This window comes from Tamandua tetradactyla, chromosome 2, assembly GCF_023851605.1.
Source record: "Tamandua tetradactyla isolate mTamTet1 chromosome 2, mTamTet1.pri, whole genome shotgun sequence".
NCBI classification, from domain to species: domain Eukaryota; kingdom Metazoa; phylum Chordata; class Mammalia; order Pilosa; family Myrmecophagidae; genus Tamandua; species Tamandua tetradactyla.
The window spans coordinates 134,411,522-134,430,731 of NC_135328.1; the positions used below are offsets into that span (position 1 = coordinate 134,411,522).

At 38.7% G+C, this 19,210-nt stretch overlaps 1 protein-coding gene across 32 annotated transcripts in view; it reads right to left on the bottom strand.

The window, feature by feature from the left end:
* Nucleotides 1–19,210, bottom strand: part of LOC143673947 (uncharacterized) — a 405,211-nt gene that overhangs the window by 311,287 nt on the left and 74,714 nt on the right. The window contains exon 11 of one of the 32 annotated variants that reach the window (XM_077149091.1): nt 3,769–3,803. The exons of 29 other annotated variants lie outside the window; for them this stretch is intronic. The gene's annotated coding sequence lies outside the window, so the exon portion shown is untranslated. Of the gene's footprint in view, nt 1–3,768; nt 18,241–19,210 lie in introns of those variants that run through there. 2 more of the 32 variants (XM_077149122.1, XM_077149117.1) reach the window with 2 other exon arrangements.

Below are 19,210 nucleotides of genomic sequence, written 5' to 3' on the forward strand. Positions count from 1 at the left end.
GCCTCATGGTCACCACCTGCTGGGGAGAAGGGGTAAATGCAGACAAGCTAACTCCCTATTTGCCTAGATCTTTATTTTATTATTTTTTATTTTCTCTTAAGATTCTTTTTTCTTTCCCCCCTTTTTAACACATATTTTTTCCACACTGTTTTTTAGCCTGTTTTTTGGAGGGTGAGTGGTCCAGGAATCAAACCTGGGCTCCTGCATGAAAGGAAAGCATTCTATGACTCTATACATTTATATTAAGTAGCATAATTCCTCTTTTCACTATTTAAAAAAAATTTTATAGAGACTTTATATTATTCTATTTTTGTTCTTTATTTTCTACTTTTTACTTCACATATGATTTATTATTCATTTATTTTTATTATTACTACTCTAATTTTTTCTTAAATTTTCTCCCCCTCTGGTGGGCACAAGCCTAACTTCACTCCCAGTATATCCTGGGATTTTTTTTTTTTTTGATTCTGGGACTTACTAATGTTAACATGTATTTTGTTATCATTCTTGTTTTTGGGTTTCATATTTTTATTATATTGTTTTACTTAATTATTATCTTGTTTTGCTTATTTTTCTCATTGAGTTGTATGTGGATGTGTGCATGTGTGTGAGTGTGTGTGTGTGTGTATGAGCAGAGGCTGGGAGTGGAGCCTGGGTCTCTCACATGGTGGGCAGCCATTCTGCACTGAAGTACCTACGTACTCTGGCCTAGCTTCTAATCGACCATTAAGTTGAACTGTATCTCCTACATGAGATGCAGACCTTGATTTTGTGGAGAATAACTAACAAAGTGCAAAAGGAAATATTTAGCAAAAATCAAGTAGATAACAAAACTTTGAAGACTGAGGTAACCAACTTGCAAACTAATCATATCAAGATAATCAAATGCCCAAACACAATAGATAATCACAAAGCACATGAAGATCCAAGCAGAAATGGACAAGTGAAACAACCAAATCAAAATTCCAGAAGGGACACAGAATATGGAACAACTACTCAACGATATTTAAAATGAAATAAAGGATATCAGGAAGACACTAGAGGAGCATAATGAAGAATTCAGAAGGTTAAACAGAAAAATGGCAGATCTCATACAAATGAAAGCTATATAGACTAAATTAAAAATATACTGGAGACACACAATGGCAAATTTGAAGAAGCTGAGGGAAGGATAATTGAGCTAGAAAATAGAACAATAGAATTAGAGTGCACAAAAGAACACGTGGCAAGAAAGATGAAGAAATGCAACTGGATGTTACAGAAATGGACAACAAGAGGTGCACAAATATAAGAGTCACTGGTGTACCAGAGGGAGAAAAGAAGAGTAAATGGTTGGGAAAATTAGTTGAAGATATAATTGGGGTAACTTCCCAAGAATTATAAAAGACATGAATATGTTAATCAAAGAGGCCCAAATGAACTTCAAATAGAATTCAAATAGGCTGATTCCAAGACACATACTGTCTTGGAATTATTAGACTGTCAAATGCTGAAGTGAAACATAAAGTTCTGAAAGCAGCATGAGAAAATCAATCTATTACACACAAGGGAAAACACATAAGACTGAGTTCAGACTACTCAACAGGCACCATGGAAACAAAAAGGGAATAGTATGACATATTTAAGATCCTGAATGGGAAAGTCTTCCAGCCAAGAATTCTTTATCCATCTAAGCTGTCCTTCAAAATTGAGGGAGGGATTAACACCTTAAAAGACAAAGACTAAGAGAACTAGTCAACAAGAGACCTGCCCTATAAGAAATTCTAAAGGGAATTCTATCAGCCGGAAAAAAAAAAAAAAGCAAAACAGGAGAGACAAGTATGGAAGAGGGACAGAACTGAAGAGTATGAGTAATGGTATTTTAAAGAATAAAACGAGAGGGGGAAAAGGAATATATAGATCTAATAAATAAAAACTAAAGGACAAGATGGTGGATCAAGAACTGCTTTCACAGTAATAATTGAACATTAATGGACTAAACTCACCAATTAAAAGATAGATTGGCAGAACGGATCCAAAAATATAATCCATATAAGTGTTGTTTACAAGATATGCATCTTCGACACAAGGACACAATCAGATTGAAAGTAAAAGAATGCACAAAGATGTCCTATGCAAGCTCTAACCTAAGAAAGCATGACTACCTGTAATAATATCAGATACAATAGACTTTAAATGTAAAGTTGTTATAAGAGACAAAGAAGGACACCACCTATTAATTAAAGGAACAATTCATCAGGAGGAAATAACAATCATAAATATTTATGCTGCTAATCAATGAGCTGTAGCTAGCATCATATTCAATGGTGAGAGATGGAAAGCAGGCCCCGTAAGACCAGGAATGAGACAAGGATGCCTACTGTCACCACTATCATTAAACACTGTACCAGAAGTCCTAGCTGGGGTGTTTAGAAGAAAGAAATAATAGGCATGCAAATTGGAAAGAAAAAAAAATAAAACTTTCACTATTTGCAGAAGACATGATCTTATATTTAGTAAACCCTGAGAAATCTACAACAAAGCTACTTGAGCTAATAAATAAACTCTGTAAAGGGGTGGGATGCAAGATTAATGTATAAAAATCAGCAATGCTTTTATACAAACAATGACCTATCTGAGGAGACAATTAAGGAAAAAATTCCATTTAAAACAGCAACAAAAGGTATCAAATATCTAGAAATAAGCCTAACCAGGGATGGCAAGGATTGTACACAGCAAAATTCCAAAATATTTCTAAAATAAATAAAAATGATCTAAATAGATGAACAGACATTTCATACTCACAGATAGGAAGGTTAAATGTAGTTAAGATGTCAATTCCATTCAAACTGATCTACAGATTCAATGCAGTACTGATCAAAATCTCAACACCCTAATTTGAAGACTTGGAAAACCTGGTTACCAAATTTATTTGGAAGGGAAAGATATAACAAATTGCTCCAGATTTCCTAAAAAAAGAGCAAAGTAGGAGGACTATCACTTTCTAAATTTAAAGCTTAATATAAAGGCACAGTGGTGAAAACAGCATGTTAATGGCACAAAGACAGAAATATCAATCAACGGAACTGAATCAATAGTGTGTAGATAGATAACCTAATCTATGGACAATCGATCTTTGATAAGGCCCCCAAATCCACTGAAATGGGACAGAACAGTCTTTTCAATAAATGGGTATGGGAGAATAGGATATCAAAAGCCAAAAGAATGAAAAAGGACCCTTATCTTATACCCTATACAAAAATTAATTCAAAATGGATTAAAGACCTAAATCTAAGAGCCAGTATCATAAAACTTGTAGAATAAAATGCAGAGAAACATCTTTAAGAGCTACTAATAGGAAGTAGCTTCTTAAACTTTACATCTAAAGCATAAGCGGTGAAAGAAAAAAATAGACAAATGAGAACTCCTTAAGATCAACAGCTTCTGCACCTCAAAGGACTCTGTCAAAAAGGTGAAGAGATAGTCAACTCAATGGGAGAAAATATTTGGAAATCACATTTCAGGTAAAGGCCTCATACCCTGTATATATATAAAAAGAAATTATATGGCTCAGCAACAGAAGAACAAACGACTCAATTATAAAATAGGCATAGGATATAGAGAGACACTTTTCTGAAGAAAAAATACAGTTGGTTCAAAAGCACACAGAGATGATCAAGAGTTAAGAATGTCTGCATTTGTTCGGTGTTTTTTGGTATTTAAAAAAACATTTAAAAAAATGCACATGGAGAAGGTGGGCCATGATAGCTCAGCAGGTACAGTTCTCACCTGCCATGCTGGAGACCCAGGTGTGATTCCTGGTGCTGGTCCATGCAAAAAGAAAAAAGCATATGGAGACATGGTCATTTCATTAGCCATAAGAAAATGCAAATCAAGATGACAATGAGATATCACCTCATGCCCCTAAGAATGGCTGCTATACAACAAACAGAAAACTGCAAATACCAGAGAGGATGTGGAGAAATTGGCACCCTTATTTACTGTGGGTGGGAATGTAAAATGGTGCAGTCATTGTGGAAGACAGTTTGGCGATTTCTCAGAAAACTAAATATTGCACTACCTTAAGACCTAGCAATACCAATACTCATATACCCAGGAAAGTTGAAAGCAGTAAGCAATTTACAGCAATAAATTAGGGAAGAATAATTTTCTAAAATCAGTGGCTATACTATATAATAAAATTAGAAAAATAGGAAATGTAACCCAAAGAAAGTAGTAGAAAGCAAATCATAAAGGTCATAGCAAAATGAATAGAATAGAAGGTGGAAAAACAGTATGAAAAGCAATGATACAAAAGCTAGATAACTAAGTTAATAAACAAACTTAAAGAACTGTAGGCAAAAACCCCAACCAGGACCATTCCAGCCAATCCTAAAGAACACCTAGGGCAATTTATAAGACTCCACAAGGATTTCAGGTACCAGAGTAACGTGCCAGAAACCTACACCCTCCAGATGGGTCTCTGGTCCAGGTAAATCCTGAAACATATCCCAGTCTCTCCAAAACATCAGATAGTTTCATCTTCCTACCCCATATTAGTGACAGACCCTTTCAATATAAAAAATTTAGAATTGCCATAACCCAAATAACCCCAATGAGAGGTATGGAAAGGTCAAAGGTGATGCTGGAATTATACATAGAAGATAGGATTTAACAAATGAATATGAATGCTGAATTATTAAATTGATATCTCTTCTAGTCTCCAGTATTTTAGAGCAGCTACAAGTACAAACCTAAAATTGTGAAATTGTAACCCATGTCAAAGTCTGAAATACATTCTACAACTAATCGTGGTGCTGTGCTTGGAAATTTACAGCTTTTTTATATACACGTTATTGTTCACAAAAAAAAAGAAGGAAAAAAAGTTGATGTGATGACAAAAAAGTATTTAAGGCTGCTAGCCTCCTACATTCTGGAGCAGCTAGAAGGAAAATTATGAGAAGGTCGGGTGTGAGTGGCATTCTCAAGCTGGGAATGGATCTGAAAGGTAAGGAGAGAGTGAATATTTTTATTCTTTCTTTCTTTTCATTAGTTTTAAATTTTTTAAAAAATATAACAACAAATGTAAACATTCTTAACTTGTGATCATTCCATTCCACATATATAATCAGTAATTCAGAATATCAACACAGTTGCATATTCATCATCATGATCATTTCTTAGAACATTTGCATCTATTCAGAAAAATAAAAAGACAACAGAAAAAATTCCCTTTCACTGATCACTAGCATTTCAATCTGAATTTATTTTAACATTTGTCCCCCCTATTATTTATTTTTATTCCATATGTTTTACTCACCTGTTGATAAGGTAGGTAAAAGGAGCATCAGACACAAGGTTTTCACAATCACACAGTCACACTGCAAAAGCTAAACCATTATACAATAATTTTCAAGAAACATAGCTACTGGAACACAGGTCTACATTTTCAGACAGTTTCCTCCAACCTCTCTGTTATACCTTAACTAAAAAGGTGATTTCTATTTAATGCATAAGAATAACCTCCAGGATAACCTCTCGACTATGTTTGGAATCTCTGAGCCATTGACAATTTATTTCGTCTCATTTCACTCTTCCCCCTTTTGTTCAAGAAAGTTTTCTCAACCCCTTGATGCTGAGTCTTGGCTCATTCTAGGACTTCTGTCCTATGTCGCCAGGAAGGTCCACACCCCCGGGAGCCATGTCCAGTGTAGACAGGGGGAGGGCAGTGAGTGTGCTTGTTTTGGCTGGAGAGAGAGGCTACATCTGACCAACAAAAGAGATTCCCTTGGAGGTGACTCTTAGACATAATTTTAAGTACACTTGACTGATATTTCTGAGGTTAAGTTTCATATGAACAAGCCCCAAAGATTGCTTTGGTTGTCCTCACTGCTTGTGAGAGTATCAAGAATTCAACTTGGGGAAGTTGAATTTTCCCCCTTTCTCACGACTCCCCAAAGTGTACTTTGCAAATACTTTTTTATTCACTGTTTAAATCATTCTGGGATTTATTGGGGCATCACTATGGATAAACCAACGAAATCTCATGCCCTACTCAAGGTTCCATGTACTTATGGTATTCAATTAAGCTGTCTACATAGGTTATATTAGGAAATGCACTAGTCAAAATATATATTTTGTACCAAATAAACATATCTTGCTTTAGTCTAACACATAAGTTAAAATTTTTAAATATTAATTACCATCTATTTTCAACACCCTGCAGTATGGCATTCCTCTGTTCTTCCTCATGCAAAAACATTTCTTTAATTTGTACATTTAGTCACTATCATTAGACACTCCAGGCATTCCTAGATTATACCATCTCAGTCCTTATCATCTCTCTAATGAATATAGATGCAAAAATCCTCCACAAAATTCTAGCAAACTGATATAGCAGTACATTAAAAGAATTATACACCATGACCAAGTAGGATTCATTCCAGCTATGCAAGGATGGTTCAACATAAGAAAATCAATTGATGCAATACACCATATCAGCAAATCAAAGCAAAAAACCCACATTATCATCTCAATTCATGGGGAAAAGACATTGGACAAAATTCAACATTCTTTCCTGATGAAAACACTTCAAAGGATAGGAATAGAAGGGAACTTCCTAAAAATGATAAAGGGAATATAAGAAACATATATGAAAAACCCACAGCTAACATCATCCTCAGTGGGGAAAAACTGAAATCTTTCCCCCTAAGAACAGGAAAGATACAAGGATATCCACTATCACCATTGTTATTCAACATTGTTTTGGAAGTTCTAGCCAGAGCAATTAGACAAGAAAAAGAAACACAAAGCATCAAAATTGGAAAAGAAGTGAAACTCTCACTGTTTGCAGATGATATGATACTACATGTCAAAAACCCAAAAAAATCCACAGCAAAACTATTAGAGCTAATAAATGAGTACAGCAAAGTGGCAGGTTACAGATTCACACTCAAAATCTGAAGTATTGCTATACACTAGTAATGAACAATCTGAGGGGGAAATCAAGAAAAAAATTTCATTTACAATTGTAACCAAAAGGATTGAATATTTAGGAATAAAGTTAACTAAGGAGACAAAAGACTTATACAAAAAAAGCTATGAGAAATTGTTAAAAAAAAATCACAGACTTCCGGAGAAGATGGCGGCGTAGTAAGACGAGCGAATCTTAGTTCCTCCTCCAGAACAGCTACTAGGGGAGTAGAAACGATACAGAACAGCTCCCGGAGCCAAGACAGAGATCAAAAAGACAGCGTACCCCATCTTGGAACAGCTGACTGGCTGGGAGAACCCGCTCCGGTGAGATCGCCGAGGGACGCGGGCTTCCCCGGGCCAGGGCGGTAAGCGGCCGGAATCCCTCCCTTCCTCCTTCCTGGGCCAGCTGGGACAACTGGACAGGCAGTCCCCTCAAGCCACAGTGGCTGGCGCCCCCCGCCACGCGCAGGCCCCCAGACCAACTGGGAGAATTGGATCGGAGATCCCCAGACTGCGGAGAACGGTGACCGGGGTCCCTTCCAAACACGTGACTTCCCGGTCCGACTGGGAATGGTGCACTCTCCCGGGCCATGGTGGCTGGCGCCCTCCCGCCACGCTTGGCGCCCCGGGCTGACTGGGAGATTCGGACGGGTGCTCTCCCGGGCTGCGGCGGCCGGCGACCCTCCCTATGTTCGGATCCCCGGGCCTGCTGGCACTCTTCCAAGACGCTTCGGCTGGCAAACCTCCCCCATGGAGAGAGTTTTCCAAAGTTGAAGGACCCACAGCACCTTTTACTGGTGGGACCCGAGACAAACGAGTGCCACGAGCGCCACCTACTGGGCAGGATAAGAAAAATAGAACCCAGTTTCAACCTGTTGGGTCCAACACCCAGGGAAATCTAACTAAATGCCCAGACGCCAGCAGAAGATAACAGATCACGCTCAGAAAATTGAAAATATGGCCCAGTCAAAGGAACAAACCAATAGTTCAAATGAGATACAGGAGCTGAGACAACTAATGCTGAATGTACGAACAGAAATGGAAAACCTCTTCAAAAACCAAATCAATAAATTGAGGGACGACATGAAGAAGACATGGGCTGAACAAAAAGAAGAAATAGAAAAACTGAAAAAACAAATCACAGAACTTATGGAAGTGAAGGATAAAGTAGAAAAGATGAAAAAAACAATGGATACCTACAATGATAGATTTAAAGAGACAGAAGATAGAATTAGTGATTTGGAGGATGGAACATTTGAATTCCAAAAAGAAACAGAAACTATAGGGAAAAGAGTGGAAAAATTTGAACAGGGGATCAGGGAACTGAAGGATAATATGAACCGCACAAATATGTGTGTTGTGGGTGTTCCAGAAGGAGAAGAGAAGGGAAAGGGAGGAGAAAAACTAATGGAAGAAATTATCACTGAAAATTTCCCAACTCTTATGAAAGACCTAAAATTACAGATCCAAGAAGTGCAGCGCACCCCAAAGAGAATAGACCCAAATAGGCGTTCTCCAAGACACTTACTAGTTAGAATGTCAGAGGTCAAAGAGAAAGAGAGGATCTTGAAAGCAGCAAGAGAAAAACAATCTGTCACATACAAGGGAAATCCAATAAGACTATGTGTAGATTTCTCAGCAGAAACCATGGAAGCTAGAAGACAGTGGGATGATATATTTAAATTACTAAAAGAGAAAAACTGCCAACCAAGACTCCTATATCCAGCAAAACTGTCCTTCAAAAATGAGGGAGAAATTGAAACATTCTCAGACAAAAAGTCACTGGGAGAATTTGTGACCAAGAGACCAGCTCTGCAAGAAATACTAAAGGGAGCACTAGAGTCAGATATGAAAAGACAGAAGAGAGAGGTATGGAGAAGAGTGTAGAAAGAAGGAAAGTCAGATATGATATATATAATACAAAAGGTAAAATGGTAGAGGAAAATATTATCCAAACAGTAATAACACTCAATGTTAATGGACTGAATTCCCCAATCAAAAGACATAGACTAGCAGAATGGATTTAAAAACAAGATCCTTCTATATACTGTCTACAAGAAACACATCTTAGACCCAAAGATAAACATAGGATGAAAATGAAAGGTTGGGAAAAGATATTTCATGCAAATAACAACCAGAAAAGAGCAGGAGTAGCTATACTAATATCCAACACATTAGACTTCAAATGTAAAACAGTTAAAAGAGACAAAGAAGGACACTATCTACTAATAAAAGGAACAATTAAACAAGAAGACATAACAATCATAAATATTTACGCACCGAACCAGAATGCCCCAAAATACGTGAGGAATACACTGCAAACACTGAAAAGGGAAATAGACACATATACCATAATAGTTGGAGACTTCAATTCACCACTCTTATCAATGGACAGAACATCTAGACAGAGGATCAATAAAGAAATAGAGAATCTGAATATTATTATAAATGAGCTAGACTTAACAGACATTTATAGGACATTACATCCCACAACAGCAGGATACACCTTTTTCTCAAGTGCTCATGGATCATTCTCAAAGATAGACCATATGCTGGGTCACAAAGCAAGTCTTAACAAATTTAAAAAGATTGAAATCATACACAATACTTTCTCGGATCATAAAGGAATGAAGTTGGAAATCAATAATAGGTGGAGTGCCAGAAAATTCACAAATACGTGGAGGCTCAACAACACACTCTTAAACAACAAGTGGGTCAAAGAAGAAATTGCAAGAGAAATTAGTAAATACCTCGAGGCGAATGGAAATGAAAACACAACATATCAAAACTTATGGGACGCAGCAAAGGCAGTGCTAGAGGGAAATTTATTGCCCTAAATGCCTATATCAGAAAAGAAGAAAAGGCAAAAATGCAGGAATCAACTGTCCACTTGGAAGAACTGGAGAAAGAACAGCAAACTAATCCCAAAGCAAGCAAAAGGAAAGAAATAACAAAGATTAGAGCAGAAATAAATGAAATTGAAAACACCAAAACAATAGAGAAAATCAATAAGACCAGAAGTTGGTTCTATGAGAAAATCAATAAGATTGATGGGCCCTTAGCAAGATTGAAAAAAGAAGAAGAGAGAGGATGCAAATAAATAAGATCAGGAATGGAAGAGGAGACATAACTACTGACCTCACAGAAATAAAGGAGGTAATAACAGGATACTATGAACAACTTTACGCTAATAAATACAACAATTTAGATGAAATGGACGGGTTCCTGGAAAGACATGAACAACCAACTTTGACCCAAGAAGAAATAGATGACCTCAACAAACCAATCACAAGTAAAGAAATTGAATTAGTCATTCAAAAGCTTCCTAAAAAGAAAAGTCCAGGACCAGACGGCTTCACATGTGAATTCTACCAAACATTCCAGAAAGAATTAGTACCAACTCTCCTCAAACTCTTCAAAAAAATCGAAGTGGAGGGAAAACTACCTAATTCATTCTATGAAGCCAACATCACCCTCATACCAAAACCAGGCAAAGATATTGCAAAAAAAGAAAACTACAGACCAATTTCTCTAATGAATATAGATGCAAAAATCCTCAATAAAGTTCTAGCAAATCGCATCCAACAACACATTAAAAGAATTATACATCATGACCAAGTAGGATTCATCCCAGGTATGCAAGGATGGTTCAACATAAGAAAATCAATTAATGTAATACACCATATCAACAAATCAAAGCAGAAAAATCACATGATCATCTCAATTGATGCAGAGAAGGCATTTGACAAGATTCAACATCCTTTCCTGTTGAAAACACTTCAAAAGATAGGAATACAAGGGAACTTCCTTAAAATGATAGAGGGAATATATGAAAAACCCACAGCTAATATCATCCTCAATGGGGAAAAATTGAAAACTTTCCCCCTAAGATCAGGAACAAGACAAGGATGTTCACTATCACCACTATTATTCAACATTGTGTTGGAGGTTCTAGCCAGAACAATTAGACAAGAAAAAGAAATACAAGGCATCAAAATTGGAAAGGAAGAAGTAAAACTATCACTGTTTGCAGACGACATGATACTATACGCCGAAAACCCGGAAAAATCCACAACAAAACTACTAGAGCTAATAAATGAGTACAGCAAAGTAGCAGGTTACAAGATCAACATTCAAAAATCTGTAGCATTTCTATACACTAGTAATGAACAAGCTGAGGGGGAAATCAAGAAACGAATTCCATTTACAATTGCAACTAAAAGAATAAAATACCTAGGAATAAATTTAACTAAAGAGACAAAAAACCTATATAAAGAAAACTACAAAAAAAAATCACAGAAGACCTAAATAGATGGAAGGGCATACTATGTTCATGGATTGGAAGACCAAATATAGTTAAGTAGTCAATCCTACCTAAATTGATTTACAGATTCAATGCAATACCAATTAAAGTCCCAACAACTTACTTTTCAGAAATAGAAAAACCAATAACCAAATTAATTTGGAAGGGCAGGGTGCCCCAAATAGCTAAAAGTATCCTGAGAATAAAAAATGAATTTGGAGTGAGTGAGATTAGCCCAAAACAAAAGGACAAATACTATATGGTCTCACTGGTATGAACTGACATTAGTAAATAAACGTGGAGAATTTCACTGGTAACAGAGACCATCAGGAGATAGAAATAGGGTAAGATATTGGGTAATTGGAGCTGAAGGGATATAGATTGTGCAATAGGACTGAGTGTAAAAACTCAGAAATGGATACAGAATACTACCTAACTTTATCCTTTCTTAATTCCCTGTGAATGTTGATGTTTCCACAACAATACCCCTGCTGCTTGGTAAAGCAGTATATTTGGCTGCAGAAGTCAACAAAATTATTCATAAGATCCCAATTAGGTACATCTGTAGGTGACACAATTGTCAGGTTTAGAGGAAGCTCCAGTAGCTCTCTTACAGCCTGAAGCATTGTCCAGTCTTCACTGATGAATCTCTCAGGGATATCTTCAACAGACTTGTCTGCTCATTTGGGAAAAGTTGGCCAAGATTAGACAAAGTGTGTTGACTGCTTCAACAGTCTTATTCTGCTCCTTTCCTTATCTTTCCATTTTTAACATGCCTAGAGTAGCTCAGTCAAACAGTGACTGAGGAGGCATGACTGCCTCACCGGATGTTACTACTTTTTCCAACATGTAGCTGAGGAACCTGTCTTGTGTTGCTTACACTCTTTCTGCACATACATGGCAGGCTATCTAGATTTGGGAACAGCTGAGGTCTTCTCTATGAGACACTTGACTGAGTAAAAAAGATGTCTTTTCCATTCTCTGAGTGAATGTGTGGGGCCCACAGAAGCATAAATCCTGCCTATGTGCAAATGCACAGACGTACTCCATTTGGTAGGGGTAATGTCTAGCATACGTAAGGACTCTTCCTCTTCTGCCAGTGCATGGGCCTCCCACAAATGAAAAAACACTGAGTTCCAGGATTCACATTCTTTCACTAAAATCATGACCCCACCCTTACTGTTTCTTTATCTTGCTCAGTGGAAGCATAATGATTCCAGGTAATTCAAAACATAGGTTTCAATTGGTATAAGCTGTTCTATGAAGTAGGCTAATTCCTGTAACTGTGAGAACTCTTCACTAAACTGTGACTTATCTAAGTATGATGATATAGTATCGGCACTTCATTCAGATAATGGCTCTACTGTGCAGACTTGTGCATCATCCACAATATAGTCAATACTCCTGAGAGCCTCTATGAAACTTCTTATGATTTTGAGTACAATGGATTTTATAGTAGAACTTTCCTAAGGAAGGACAACAAACTCTGTAGCTCTCACTGAGAAGCCAGCACCATCTGTGGGAAAATAAACTTCAGAGCGCTTGGATGGTTTGTTCTGTCAGGAAAAACACGGCATAGTCAACTTCTTGGGCAGTGGCTTCTTGGATCAAGTCATTAGTGCCATTATTCAAAATGCTTATCCAATGGAGATGGCATTAATAATAATAATGTGATAGTGGACATTCTTGTCTTGTTCCTAAACTTAGGTGGAAAGTTTTCAGTATTTCCCCATGGAGGATGATGTTATCTGTGGGTTTTTCATATATTCCCTTTATCATGTTGAGGAAGTTCCCTTCTATTCCTATCCTTTGAAGTGTTTTCAACAAGAAAGGATGTTGAATTTTGTCAAATTCCTTTTCTACATCAATCAAGATGATCATGTGGTTTTTCTGCTCTGATTTGTTGATATAGTGGACTACAATAATTGATTTTCTTATGTTGAACTATCTTTGCATACCTGGGATGAATCCTACTTGGGCATAGTGTATAATTCCTTTAATGTGCTGCTGGATTCAATTTGCAAGAGTTTTGTTGAGGATTTTGCATCTACATTCATTAGACAGATTGGTCTGTAGTTTTCTTGTAATATCTTCGTCTGGCTTTGGTATGAGGGTGATGTTGGCTTCATACAATGAGTTAGGTAGCTTTGCCTCCTCTTCAATTTTTTTGAAGAGTTTCAACAGGGTTGGTACTAATTCTTTTTTGAATGTTTGGTATTCACATGTGAAGTCATGTGATCCTGGACTTTTCTTCTTGGGTAGCTTCATAAAGACTGATTCAATTTCTTTACTTGTGATTGGTTTGTAGAGGTTGTATATTTCTTCTCAAGTAAATGATGGTTTGTTCATGCCTTTCTAGGAAGCTCTCCATTTCATCTACATTGTCAAGTTTATTAGCATAAAGTTGCTCATAGTATCCTTTCATTACATCTTTTATTTCTGTGGGGTCAGTAGATACGTCTCCTCTTCCATTTCTGACTTTATATATTTGCACACACTCCCTTCTTCTTTTTGTCAACCTTGCTAAGGGTCCATCAATCTTATTGATTTTCTCATAGAACCAATTTTTGGTTTTGTTGATTTTCTTAATTGTTTTCATGTACTCAATTTCATTTATTTCTGCTCTAATCTTCATTATTACTTTCCTTGTTTGCTTTGGGGTTAGTTTTCTGTTCTTTCCTTAGTTCTTCCAAGTGGATAGTTAATTCCTCGATTATTGATTTTTTTTTATATAGGCATTTAGGGCAATAAATTTCCCTCTTAGCAGTGCCTTTGCTGCATCCCATTCATTTTGATATGTTATGTTTTCATTTTCATTTGCCTCGGGATATTTACTGATTTTGCTACACAAAAAGAATGCAATGATCATATGGTAAGAATATTTGAGTTCATGCATGGTTATGCTTCATAAATTAAGATAATAATAATAAAAAGCTTTCATATTAGTATATGAAAATAGGAATAATGTATAATATTTAGAATCTAAGAAACTTTGATATCTGTATCTATAGATTCTTCCTTCCTTGCTTCAATTTTAAATTGGTTCATGAAACTTACAGTGCAAACACAGGATTTACAATCATTATTTGGATACTTTATTTAAATATGCCTAATGTTAGGCTAACATATTCATTCCTGGTGGTTCTAAGTGTATTGTTCGTTTCTTAAAAAGTTTTTTAAATGTCTACATCACATTCGTTCTTAAAGGATACTTTTGTTGTATGCAGAATTCTATACAGACTGTTTCCTGTTTGGACAATGAAGAGTCCACTGTCCCTTGGCTTCTGTTGTTTTCTGGCGAAGAGTGAGCTGCCAGTTTAATTGTTCATTTTGCAGTACTCTTCTTCCCCTTGAAGCTTTTCAGATTTCCTCTAAGGTTTTCTGCAGCTTTATTATGTATCTAGGATGGGATTTTTTTTTAATTTTGTAAATAAAGTCTGTATTATGAATGGGCAATGTTAAAAATGTGAAACATGGAAACCGTTGTTTGGGAAATCATTTGCATGCTCTAGCTGCAGAGATACAACATTTAGTTCATTGCTATATGGGAGTGCAGATTTACTTCCTGGGCTGTATGATTTGAAGTTTGCTCTCTTTACCAGAGCCATAATAGTGAAATCATACTATATCTACCCTTTTGTGTCTGCCTTATTTCACTCCACATTACATACTCTAGGTTCATCCATGTTGTCATATGCTCCAGGACCACATTTCATCTTACCGCTGGATAACAGACCCTCATATGTAGATGACACACGTTATTTATCCACTCTTCTGTTGATGGACACTTGAGTGTTTCTATTCATCTGCTGGGGTTTGTTGGGCTTCTTGAATTTGTGCATTGAGGTCTTTCTTCAGTTTGGATATTTGTCACTTATTGAATCCACAAAAATGACTTTCATTCCACTCTCTCTGCTGTCCTTTCCAGACTCCAATTACACATATATTAGACCACGTACCCTTTATATCTCTTACTCATATCCTTCCCTACTCATGGTGGTTTGGCGCTATGCATCCCAGAGAAACATGGTTTTGAACAGAGTCCATTTCTTGTAAATAGGATGAGGTTACTTCAGATAAGTGTGACCCAGGATGGGTCTTAATCCTATTAACAAGGGCCACATAGGGAAGGTGACAGGAAGAGTAAGCCCTAGGGAACAGCCAGAAGCTGGAACTCAAAAGAACCCAGAAGAGAAAAGAAAAACCACCACGTGCATTACCAGGTGTAATGGCAGGTTCTCATGTCAACTTGGCCAGGTGATGGCGCCCAGGTGTCGGGTCAGATAAGCTTGGCCTAACCATTGCTGCAAGGTCATTTCATGGCTGTCTGATAAATGAGAAGGCTGGTTTATTAAATCATCAGTCAGCTGACGGCAGCTGTGGTTGATTACACCTATGATCAACTAAGAGCATGTCTCCCACAAAGGAGAAAATTTGATCCGTTACATGTGATCCAATCAGTTGAGGACCTTTAAGGAGTAGAAAGGATTTTCACCTCTTTAGCCAGCGAGTCCCTACTGTGCACTTCATCAAGACCCTTCCTGGGAGTTGGATCCTGCAGCCTGGTCCATTTCCACAGGTGTGTGAGATACTTCTATAAATCTTAAATTTGTAGCTATCTCCTGTTGGTTTAGCTTCTCTAGAGAACCCTGACAGAAGTTCTGACCAGGTGACTGAGGAGCCCAGGACCAGGGACCACCAGCAGCCAGCCCTGAGCACCACAGTCTTCTGTGAGAAAGCATCACCTTAGTAATGCCTTGATGTGGACTTCTCCTGGCCTCAAAACTACAAGCCAATGAACATTTGTTTCAACCAGCTCACTGCATGGTCTTTGGGTTAGCAATGAGGACACTAAAACACCATTCCTTTTGTCTCTCCATGCTTCATTTTAAATATTTTTTTTCTGGCCTATCTGTAGTTCATTAAATCTTCCTTTAGCTCCACCAGTTTCTAGCTAGTGCCTTGGGCAAGTACACAATGCCATAAGAGCCTCATTTACATAATGGAGTCTTTACCTCTAATTCTCCCTTCAGGAAGCTCTAAATGCAATAATAAATACAAAACGCAATGTTAAATTAGACCTACTCAATAAAATGCAGTCCTACACATTCCTCATATTTGCTTAGTCCCAAATTTCAACTTCTAGCAAAAATCTGTCTTCTAAGCTTTAAAACCCACAAATTTACTGACTACCCAATCAAAGCCATCCCTAAATCAACACATCCAAAACTGAACATTCCCTCCACTACTTCCACCCTGGTTCACACCTACTTCCTTACTCTGGTCCCTTTCTCAGCACAGTCAAGGCAGGGTGGTGATGAAGGCAGGTTCTGGGATGAGGGCACCAAGTTCAAGTCCCTCACCTGCCTCCTCCTGGCTAGAAGACTTTGTTTCTGTTTGCCAATGCTGCCACAATGCAACAGGGCAGAAATTACTTTTATAAATCGGATTTATTAAGTTACGAGTTTACAGTTCTAAGGCCACAAAAATGTCCAAACTAAGGCATTCAGAGGATTATACCTTGACTCAAGAAGGCTGCATCCTCTCCTGCCTTCTGGCTTCAAATGGTACTCTCTGCCCCTGCGGATCCTTCTGGTTCTGGCCTGCTCAGCATCTCATGGGAAGGCACGTGGTGACGTCGGCTGGACTCTGCATCTCCAAATGTCTGTGTCCATGTCAGCTCTCCAAATATTTGCATCTGCTTCCTACAAAATGTTTACCCCTAAAGGACTCCAGGTAAACTAGTCAAGATCCACCTGGAATGGGTAGGGTCATATCTCCAGAGAAGAACACATCCACGATTGGGTGTGCCACATCTCCATGGAAACAACCTAATCAAAGCATCCCACCCTATAATACTGAATCAGGATTAAAGAACATGGCTGCCCCCACAAAACTGGATCAATCCTTAAGAGAACATGGCTATTTAAGGGTAAATAACAATTTTTAAATGCGCACAGACCTCAGCCAAGTCATGTAAACTCTATTCATCTCAGTTTTCCCATCTGTCAAATCGGCAACACAACAACACCATCTACTCCACCAGACTGTTTTTGAGTTCTAAATGGGATACAGATAAAGCAGGTAGGAGAGTACCTTAAGAGTCATGTAATGAGTATTCCAATTGGACGATGCTATGAATTATTCCCTCTCAGAGATGGGACCCTTACCATGCTGGAAAAAGAACAGAATGTAGCTGCAAGTGTGTTCTTGGCTGATGTTAAAATTGAAACAGGCATGGCTGGGAGGGGTGTGCCAGCTAAGGATGGTTTTCTACTTCCAATGTGCCATGGAGGCAGAAGCTGCCTTGAAATCACTCTGCAGGTGGGTCTCCATAGCCCCTCAAGGCCAGGGCCAGGGCCAGGTCCCTCCAGTCCCAACAGAAAGGAGAGACCCATCACAGAGGTGACCCCTGCACCTTTTGTCTTGGGGGCAGCCAGCCACTTCAGGCTTATCGTCTGAAAGACCTTTTCTTCCCTACCTCTCTTCTGAGGCCAAATCACTAATAACCCTTATAGAAGAAGATTTCCAAAGAAAGCCATCTCACATTCACAGCCTTATTATACAGTAGACCCTACTGACAAAGGTCAGGGAGAAATGACATCCATCCAGCCAACCCCTATGTCGGCTCGGTTCCCCCCCACCCCAGGCACTGCTCACCTCATGACTAGCGATTATTTCCCAGTAAAAAAGCCACTGCCAAGAAATCAGCGTTTCCGAGACCAAGAAGTAGCAACGAATCGCATAGGTGGGGGGCAGGGTTAAAAAACGGGCTGGAGAAGGAGACAGGAAAAGACAGGATCCATGAGAAAGCAAGTAGGGTAGAAGCAGTTTCAGAGCAAGGCCGAGAACGTGTGTGGATGCCCCCCAGAGAAGGGGGCCTGGCCTTTGGGGGTGGGGGTGGGCATGTCATTTCGTGCAAAATTGGCCACACAGGAAGGGAAAATGTTACCAGAAAGGGCAGATAGGGTTGCAAATACATTCTCACGCAGCCACCGCCGCCAGCAGCCGCAAGCCGGAGATCGCCGAGATGCTTCAGGGAGCACTTCCAGCTCTGCAAGAAGGCATTGTGGACCCCATGGTGCCCGGGCTAGACTCAGCCCTTGGAGTCATGTCCCATTTTCCCAGAGAGACTTTCACTGCTGGATGTCATGTCCCATGAAGAAGGAAAGCAGGGTGACATTTTGCCATCTGCCCTTCCAGAGTAAGTGGCTGTATGTGGGCACCAGACGAGGCAGCATCCCCATCATGAACATGGAGGCCTTCTCGCTGTCCAGCCACGTCATCATGTGGAAAAAAGCCATTGAGCTAGAAAGCAGAGAATGCTACAGCACCATGAAGCAGAGAGTCCACCAGCCAGAGGCCTTTGGAGATAAAGAAGGAAAACGCCTCCCTATGAGCTTCATGAAACTGGAAGCCAGGAGAGAAAGCTAGCAGATTATGCCATGTCCATCATGTGACCTTCCAGCTGAGAAAGAAGCCCTGTGTTCTCCATGTGCCTTCTCACTTGAGAGAGAAGCCCTGAACTTCATCGGCCTTCTTGAAACAAGATAGCTTTCCCAAAGATAGCCTTAGATTGGACATTTCTATAGACTTGTTTTAATTGGGACATTTTCTGGGCCTTAGAACTGTGAACTGGCAACTCATTAAAATCCCCCTTTTGAAAGTCATTCTGTCTCTGGTATATTGCATTCTGGCAGCTAGCAAACTAGAACAGATTTTGGTATCTGAGAGTGGAGTGCTGCTGCAATTTGCAAATACCAGATATGTTGGAACCGTGTTTTGGATGGCTAAGGGGAAGATTCTGGAGGGACTGTGAAGAGAATGAGGGAGAATTCCTGGAGTGCTTGAAGAGACTGTTGGTGTAAACGGAACCACTGCCAGTCTGGACAAAGGTGGACACAAAAGGGAGAGATTGGAGTTTGCAGAGTAAGAACCATGGAAGCTCGGGTC